Genomic DNA, 9652 nt, shown 5'->3' with positions numbered 1-9652 from the left:
AAAATGAAGCGTAAACAACATATTGCTACATTATGAGAGACTGTGGAATATGAGCTCTTCCTAAGGCTCTGAAACCAATAATTCAAATCTATTTTACTGGAGGAGTTGGTTTACATTTTGAGGTGGAAGTTTAGTCGCATCGATATGTTGATTAGTACAAAAAAATCTTGTCAGTTTTCCAATCAGACACAAGCCTGTACTTATAGCTTGGATGCTAGCGTCTGGATGCTAAATGAGATGTTCAAAACTGTTGAAGAAGGGAAAAAAAGAAATAATCTGTTACCATTTGATGCCGGATTATCATTACTAATTATTAATTTCCCTTGATCGTAATTGTAGATTTCTGTCTAAAGTGCTACAATGCAGTTTACTCTTGCAGCACAGATAAAACTGTCATCTCCACACTCACCATGATCAGACCAGAGGAGCAGGCGAAGCTTAAAGCTGTGCTGTGAATTCAACACATTACATCATGCTAATTGGTTTCAGCCTCACCTTTAGGCTGTGGAGGTTATGCCCCCCCAGGGGGTCTTCACTTCCCTTCCACACAAACAGGGATGTGCACCGATTACCAGAGAGCTGTGTGAGGGAGTCATCTGCAGAGGGAGCTGGAATCAGATTTTGAATATATTATTTATCATCTTTGGAAATGAGGATGAGAGCTTTTATAAATCTAGTCTCAGGTTCTATAATTTAGTCTAGACTTTACCATTCTAACACAATTCATGAACTTGCTTTTGGTCTAAAAACATTCTGTTGTACGCTGACTTTCTGTTTACACTAATTGTCCTGCTGGAAGGTGTTGCGATCCGTGTTTTTCTGTGTAGTTATTTTGAGGTTTTCTGTGTTTAGTCCTGTTTCCTTGTTGATTCTTCCCAGCTGTGTCTAGTTCCCTGATTACCCTCTGTGTATTTAGGCCCACCTGTTGTCTTTGTCCTTGTTGGATCCTTGTCGTGTGTCGCAAGTCAGATTGCCGTCGTTGAGTTTATTTTCAGTCATCTCAGCAGAACTGTGTAGTCCTGAGTGTCTGTTCATTAGTCTTCACAGTAGAACTGGCTGAAGTCCTGTGTTGGTGTCGGCTCTCGTTTTCAGTCGTTGCTACCAGTGTTAGCTTTGCTACCTTCCACTGTGCTGCCTGCTTCTTTGGACTGTCTGAGCTGAGACATCTTCATTAAATCATTGTTTTCATCCTAACCTGGGCCGTCGGCGTTCTGCCTCACCACCACACCACTATTTCATGACAGAAAGTTGGCCTCTTCCTTAGTTTCAAGCCTTTTGTAAACTTCAGCAGGTTCCATCTTCCCATCAGCACGCAAATATAACATTTTTTAAACAATTTTGGCTTAATTATTGCTCTGAATAGATTATATTTTTCAGCAAATGGCTTTTGCATACCCCAGCTATTTCAATAATTGAAAATCATTTGATTAATTGTGATTAACCAAGTTATGATATATCAACTATGTTGACATAGGAAAACCAAAATAAATAGAGGTACAGATTTTAATGAAGGGTAACTTACATTATTGCTTTAGAATTATTTTTTCTTTCTCAGCAGCTAAACTTTGAATGGTTTGTGTTGCAAATTGAAAAGACCATCAATACAAAACCAAAACTCTCAAATATACGTCTTACATTTGAAATCTCCAAATGCACTCAGATGCAGACAGTATGTGATGTACAGTACAGCACTCAGAGTCATTTTTATTCCACAGACCTCCCATCTGGCTCCAATCCAGCTGTTTATCTCATCATGTCCAGCCCCACCCTTTACACTGATTCTTGTATTTCCTCCATAGCTGTAACCCTCAGGACAAAAAAAGAAGAAAAGGAACCATGGTAAGACTGAAAATCGGCTACATTTCTCATTTGTACTCGATCAATACCACGGGCGCTCCATGACACCTGTTGCTCCACAGTGAGAAGTGTTGTACAAAACTAATTGTTTTTACAGATTCCCCAGTTGGGATGCAGGAAAGGTGCATGTTTTCTCTTATCCAGTGTTTTCATAGGTTTTCACAGGCTTCTAAAACTGTTCTTGAAGTGTGTCTGAGTATTTTCTGTGCTTCACCAGGTTACACTGTGAATGAGACCCAAATATTTGTATATTAGAAAAGCATGGAGCATCTTTCTAAATGTCTTAGATATGTCAATATGCCATCTATTTGGGTTTCTGTCTGTGACATCACTGGGCTTGTTGTCGTTCTGTCAAATGTTACAGATCAGGCGAATGGTCAACTCTCTGTTTCTGCTTTTCCTCCTCATCGGTAAGCCTGCTTCGGTCACACTAAAACAAACAGGAACTATCAGTTATGTGCTTGAATTCTGTCTTTATATGTTTTTTTTATTTCAAAATGCTTGTCCGCTAGGCTAAAAATCACAGGAGCCTCAGTTTCTTCTTTTGGGAATCATGACAATTCTAATAAGATTTTTATGGCTGCTGTTGTTGTGTATACCCAACTCATCATTCACCACAACCAGCTCTAATCAGTTTATCCCCAGATTTGATTATATCTCTGTTAGTCCGTGGCTCTATTCCAGTGTTTCTCAAATTCCGGTCTGCAGGGACCATTACCCTGTGTATTTTAGATGTGCTCTCTGTTCGAGAACACCTGATCCAAATGACTGCATGACCTCCTCTGTAGCTGTCAAGTGCTGCACGAGGCTGTTAATTACCCTCTTGTTCAAGTCCGACGTGTGGCAGAAGAGAAACGGCTAAAACATGCGACAGTTGCTCCTGAGGACCAGAAATGAGAAACACTGAACTGTTCCCTGTGTTCATGGTTACTTTTCTTCTTAGTTTTCTGGTTGGTTATAATGCATTTTATCTGATGTGATTAAATTAAACATGGCATATGATACAGTATATCATATGCCGTACACTAATGGCAATACAAAGTTAAAAAAAAATCGACTTATTTATAAAACTAATCAATTAAATGGATAAAAACATCATGGATGTTGTGGGAAACATCCATGATTTTGTGCTTTTCAATAAGGAAAAAAGATAAATAAAAAAAATAAAATAAAAATAATTCTCTTTTAATAAGAGAAATATCTATGTGCAACTTAAAGGAAGAAAAAAGATAAATGTACCAAGTACGACAAAAGCTCTTACCCTGTTCTTTATGTATGTACACACCTGAAATAACAATTTGTGATAAAATGTCAGCATTCAGACAACTTCAGTAAAGATCTGTCAGCATCTTTGCCGTTTTGTTCATTCTCCTTGTAAAACTTCTTCAAATCTTTCAGATGTGGAGAATCGTTTTGTTTTTTTCAGGTGAGCTAACAGACTTCCTTTCAGTTTGTTTTTGGTCAGCTCATAGGGGTCCAAACCTTTTAAATTTAAAGCATTTATAGGCTATAAAAATATGATTTTTTTTCTGTTAAAATAAAAGCACCCACCCTCCCCCCCAAATAATATTTATATCATCATACTCTGGGCCGGTTGGATTTTTCTTCTGTCAGTCTAACAAAACAAATACTCAGGTTTCTGATAATCAAAATGATTTATTTTGGCTCACAGAAACCTTCTCTCTAAATTATATATTTATATCTAATCATGCTTTCCTTTCTAAAATTCATTATTTTTTAGTTGCTACTTAAGTATGTGAGCATACTTATTTATGTCATCAGGACAAACAGCTCGTAGTGATCTGTTTTTCGTGATATAAAGCACTTTGACCTGCCTTGTGGCTGAAATATGCTACACAAACAAACTTGATTGATTGATTTAAATTTCAAGAGCACTGATGAAAGTCACTAATGACATTCTCTTGGTCTCAGATAATGGACTTGTGTTTGTTCTTGTCTTGCTCGATCTAAGTGCTGCTTTTTGCACAGCTGACCACAATATTCTCTGAGAAAGGCTTGAGAACAGCACCAGGCCTGTTTAAGTCCAGTCCTTCCAACAGATTCCACTTTGTTCATGTCAACAATAAATCTGCACACTCCAGGGTTACATGTGGAGTACCACAGGGCTCTGTGACTGGAACAATTCTCTTGGCTATAAATGTTTCCTGTTGGTATAATTATTGAACAGCATATGATAAATTTCCATTGATATGCTGATATCTAATCATAAAAACAGATTAACTCATTCAGTTAAGCAGACTGACAGGCGTGTTTTGACAATATAACTAAGTTTTCTCTTTCTTTAATTTACACAAAAAGAAATTACCTCTGAACAAGAGACAAACTGCTTAGTTCAGGACTATTCACCTACAGAATACTGCCAAAATTAGAAAATATCCTGTTTGGGAGGGATGCTGAAAAACTGGTTCATGCGTTTGATATGTCAAGGCTGGACTGCTGTAATTCTTTATAATCAGGAAAATGAAGCTAAAAGCCTTCAGCTGATCCAAAATCCTGCAGCAGGAGTTCTGATAAAACTTGCAAACAGAGCTCATATTTCCCCAATCTTAGCTTCCATTCACTGGTTTCCTGTTATAATCAGAATATAATTATTTTTTATCAAAAGGTATTCATTGGCTCCATTATTCTCTTTTGAAGACCGGTGTCTTTTAAAAATGTCTCGACGAGCTTTCATATCAATCACTGTTTTATTAAAGCAAAGATGTTAAGAGAGTGAAAGGGGCAGTATTCTGTAAAATTGACTTTTTTTTAGCTTTGCATCATGTCATACTGTTATCCCCTCATCAAAACATACATGGAGTCTTGCCTTGATGCTTTCATGCATGTTTCAGGAATCCTGTAATCTCCCATGGCAACCATTCAGCCATGCAAAACACACATAATACCGCCCCTTTACCCACTACCAATAGGATTTTGACTGCTCATGGTCTCTTATCTGAACCCAATTTCAACAAAAAACAACTTTCCCTATAACTTGTGGTCTAAAAATGCTTTTGACAAACCAATTAGGAGTGAGCATGTTGTGAATCTAGCTCTATTGGCTGAAATTGGTTGATATTTCTGACATCATGGCAACTAACTGTCTGACTCTAGCCTCAGTCTCTTCCCAAAAGCAAGGGGATTTTGGCATCTTCTCTGTCTGCCTCATGAACAACACCTTAAGGTTTGAATACGTTATTGACACTTAATGACATTTAATTATAAATATTCTCAAATGATTCATATTTTTTTAATTATTCTTTTGAAGGTTGAAGTGTTACTATCCTAAATGTGAGGGATCTCCATCCTTCAGCTGTGATTTCTACTCAAACGGGTCTCACCTGGGAAAGTCAAATGATGGTTCATGCCAGGAGTTCACCCACACGCCGCTCCCAACCACTGCCATGAACTACACCTGCATACTGACGAGACAGAAGAGAACGGAAAATAAAACAGTGCTGACAGGCAGCAATGCAACGGAAGTGAAATGTTAGTATTTGACATTAATTCCATCTCATAGTTCTGCACAAAATGATGAGCTTTTTAAGCAAATATAACACCGGGTTACAAACAACATTTTTGGAACTTGTCGATGTTTTTTCAACTGAATTAGGACTATTTTTCACCACTGAATCCAAAAATGACATCCATTTTTCTCAATCAGGTCAGGTTTTTATTCTAATTTGATTTAGAAAAATCTGGTCTTCTGACTAAATTGATGACATTTTTGTGACATCATCAGTTCATTTCTGTTAATATTTCTCATCCAAAAAGGTTTAAGGAGAAAAAATTTTGTTATCAAAACAAAGTGGATCAATTAAATGTTACAAACTTGGATTTCTGTAAATTGAATAATAATCAAATACATGTGACTTGAACATTACGTCTTCATTGTGTAAAATTCTCCGTCTCTTTTCTGTCCTGATGGAATCTCTCCTCCTGCTCATCACTCATTGATCCAGATGTGAGAACAACTCATGCATTTTGATGCTCATGTTGCTCCATAGTTCAGAAAGTTGATCTGATGGAGCAAAACCAATTTGACTTTTGGATTCAACTCATCATAACTGTGCAGCTGAAAAACCTTAGACAACTTTCTGGCTGTTGATCAGTGTTGTGAATCAACAAGGTAAAATGCCATGTTTTCTTGCTTAGCCTTGGTGAGGATGACTTGCATTAAAGCTGCAGTATGTAACTTTTTTGAAGCTATATAATTTTCATATATGTGGAAAAATCTCACTATGTCCTGAAAACAGAAGATGAGAGAGATAATATTTGAAAAAAGAACAAATCCCTGTGCCTCTTCCTGAGTCCCTTATAACATTTAGGAAAATACACAGCTCCTGAACCAAAGCAACCAATCAGAGCCAGGAGGCGTGTCTTTGCTCTGTCATTCATGACCATGTAAGGCAGTGGTCCCCAAACTACGGCCCGCGGGCCGGATCCGGCTCGCCTCTATATTTGTTCCGGTCCCCTGAACAATACCAGAGAGATTTTTTTTCATTTACCGTATTTTCCGGACTATAAGCTGCTACTTTGTTCCTAAGCTTTGAACCTTGCGGCTTATGTGTGGATTTTTCTTCAACCACCAGGGGGCTCTTTAGCAGGAAGTGAATCATTGGAAGTCAAAACTGGAAATAAAAGAAGAAAGCGCCCATTAAAATGGAATTAGGTTTTAATAGGGAATTGAAATTTGAGAATGTTGTTGTTCAGTTAAATAGCATTGAGGGGAAAAAGAAGATTTTTCATTTATTTTAAATAATACTGGGATTATTATGAGAATTTGAGGTACAGATATTAGGATCCTGTAGATGGCAGTAGTGCAACAATAATTGATGCAAGCTGCTGTTGAAATCTAAAGGAGGAGGAGAAGAAGAAGAAAGCGTCTATTTTTATTTAGTTCATGCTAGTAGCAACACGAAGGATCAGCACTTTTACTGTTACAGTTACCGTTCAGAAACTACCCAGTGACATGTGGTCAGGGGAGGCAGGTGAGGCAGAGCCTCACCTGTCATCATGGAAAAATAATATAAAATTATTTATATTGCTATTTTCACCCTGTGGTTTGTACTATAAAGTATCTATTTTTTACTTAGATTAACCAATTCTGATTATTTTTTCTTCAAAATCACTGGATTTTCGCATTTTCCCATTCAAATGCTCAGAGCCGAAGCCGGTGAGGCAGCAGGAAGCTGAGTCTCACCTGTGATTGCGCAACCTCTCTAACTGCACTGGCTGCCATTCTATGGGAACATGTTCATCCTGTCTGTATGCCGGCAATAAAATGGCTAAAAAACATTTAATATATGGACTGATTTTCCATAATTTCGCTTATGTATATAATGTACAGTGTTTTTTTTTTGTCACCAACTGTGTGTGTATCGTGTTTTGTGTGTGGAGGAGCGATCAGAAACGGCAGAGAACAGACTCGAGGTGAGGCAGGCAGTTCGCTTAGGGTTAGAGACCCTAAGTCTCAGTGAACAGTGATGGTTCCTCATTTGTCCGCATGGTTTTACAGTGCAGTCATCTGTAATTTGTAACCTCTGTAGAACTGATCAGACGTACATAACCTGGGTCTTCTTTACTTTCTGTCTCTCCCCTCAGACAAACTGAAGATCTGTTCTGGAACCCCAGGCCCGCAGCTCTACCAGACTCCGACCTTCCTGTGGCTGCTGATAGTTCTGCCTCTGTGGGGAGTCCTTGAGACAGACAAACATACGACATGAAGGACAGACTATGGCAGATTTTATGTATTTTTCTTCACCTGCTTTCAATTTGGCTGTGTTCTTTATATTCCTCATCTTCATATGTTATCATACTGGGGAAAGATTTAACTTCTTCTGGGTGTGGCAGTGGCGCAGAAGTGAAGCATGTGATCCATGTACAGACCCAGAGGCCTCAGTCCTCTATGCGGCTGTCACAGGTTGGGACGAGCTGTTGACCTTTGCTGAATGTCTTCCCTCTCTCTCTCTTTCACAACCTACTTTCCTGTCCACTCACTAGAGCCAGGAAAATCCCTTAAAGAGGCAGTATTATGTATTTTCCAGGCACATAGTGAGATTATATAGCACAGTCAAGGAACTATGTTATCTTCAGTTATAAGATAAATTAATCAAATATGACTTATAAGAAATTTTGCTTCCTAATTTAACGCCTTGAAATCGGAACTGTCTCTTTAAAAGCTCCTGCTCTTTCTGAAACAGATCAGAGTTGATGGATCTAAATACAGAGGAATTTAAGGAGAAAATGCATTAGAACCTGGACAAACTAGAGACTAGTGTAGTTCATCTTGCCATATGATGACAACCCTCAACCAGAGCTACAATGGAACAGCTTAGTTGAGTATTCATAAGTTATAATGCCCTAGTCAAAGGCCAGACCTAATTTCAGCAGAAAATATGTGGCCAGAATTTAAATGCACTCCAACCTGACTGTGCCTGAAATAGCAGAGCGCTAAAAACTTATTGCTGTTAAAAAAAAAAAGTTAGTTCTACAAAGTAGTAATAGCTTTATGGAAAGACTCAGCAGAGGTTATCTGCACCACACTTGCACTATCCATCTTTTTTCCTCCTGTTCAAAATGAACTATTTTGTGTTTGGCCATAAAATACCAATATTTTCTTTCTTTTCTAACCTTCCCGTATTAACATTTGTGTCTCAACTTTCCAATGAAAAACTTTTTAAATCAATAAAAGCACAAAACATAACTTGACAAAATACCCGTATGTGTCCCTGTAGTTCAATAGATTGAAACATTTAAACCTTTGTTTTTAGCCAGATAAATTAGTAATGCATCATGTTCTGAATAAATTAATTTTAGAGCTGTCCAGGTGAATTTGCTGACATCCATGTTGATTTTGACAATGTTAGCAACCATTTTCCTGCTGAAACCTAGACTAGTAAAGTTAATCCTGCAGAACTAAACCTATAGTGGCATGTTCTCATAACTTCAAAACTGATTGTTCAGTCATTGTTAAATTATACAATGATGTCACTTGGCAAGACAAATGAAAAGGAGGAAGAGAAGACAGAGCAGGTGTCTGGGCTAGCGATGATGTCCAGACCTGCACTCTACAGAATGAAATTTTGATGTTGCTGGTTATATGCAACTGTTTTTGTCATGTTGGGAGCCAAGTGTGTGACTCACATACAGAACACATTCAGGAGACTGAGAGGAGGGGAAAAAAAAAGTTTATTTTGAACAGATGATAATCTGAATAAATGTGTGTTTCTTGTCCTGAGGCTGGTGGACTGGGTTTATTGAAGCACTGGAAGCAGGTAAAAAGAGTTGTCAGCTTGAAATTTATGTTTACTGAGAATCCACGGGTGGGGTAGAACACTGTAGTCACTGGGGCTTGGTACCTTTGTGGGTAGAGCACGAAATGGTCCAGGCTCATATGATCGATGGAGCAGCGTGATCACTGGGAGCAGACAGCAGAGGCTTGCGTAGGAGGGCAGACAGGTAATGGCACGGTTAGTGGAAGAAGGAGCGGTTCATCGGCAGCAGTGGTTGGAGAGACCAGACAATCTTCTTGAGGAACTTGCAGTCGTGAATAGGCCTGTCGCGATAAACGATAAATCAATTAATCGCACAATAAATTAAACCTATCGACCTCATTTTAATTATCAGCTTTATCGTCTCTTCCTGCCTTTTTTCTTCCTCTTGATGACACTGAATGAAAAAAGACTCACTCTCCACTGACCCTCCCTTCCTTATTTCCTTAGTGTAATGTCCAGCTCACACTACACGAGTTGTCGGCCCATTTTCAAAACCAGTGGCCGACAGAAATCCTCGG

The 9652-nt window shown here is 38.4% G+C and overlaps 2 long non-coding RNA genes across 2 annotated transcripts; both read right to left on the bottom strand.

Moving 5' to 3' along the window:
* Positions 1-299: 299 nt before the first annotated feature.
* Positions 300-5275, bottom strand: LOC107833420 (uncharacterized). The gene is made up of 3 exons (XR_001659167.1): positions 5199-5275; positions 1636-1799; positions 300-608 (listed from the first exon to the last, which is right to left on the bottom strand). It is a non-coding gene; the product is annotated as an uncharacterized LOC107833420 (long non-coding RNA).
* A 3174-nt stretch (positions 5276-8449) lies between these two features.
* On the bottom strand, positions 8450-9297 carry LOC107833421 (uncharacterized). The gene is made up of 2 exons (XR_001659168.1): positions 9219-9297; positions 8450-9124 (listed from the first exon to the last, which is right to left on the bottom strand). It is a non-coding gene; the product is annotated as an uncharacterized LOC107833421 (long non-coding RNA).
* Positions 9298-9652: the final 355 nt, after the last annotated feature.

This window comes from Poecilia formosa, unplaced genomic scaffold, assembly GCF_000485575.1.
Source record: "Poecilia formosa unplaced genomic scaffold, Poecilia_formosa-5.1.2 Scaffold381, whole genome shotgun sequence".
Taxonomy (NCBI): domain Eukaryota; kingdom Metazoa; phylum Chordata; class Actinopteri; order Cyprinodontiformes; family Poeciliidae; genus Poecilia; species Poecilia formosa.
The sequence above is the reverse complement of the archived record's forward strand: the minus strand, read 5'-3'. Positions and strand labels throughout refer to the sequence as shown.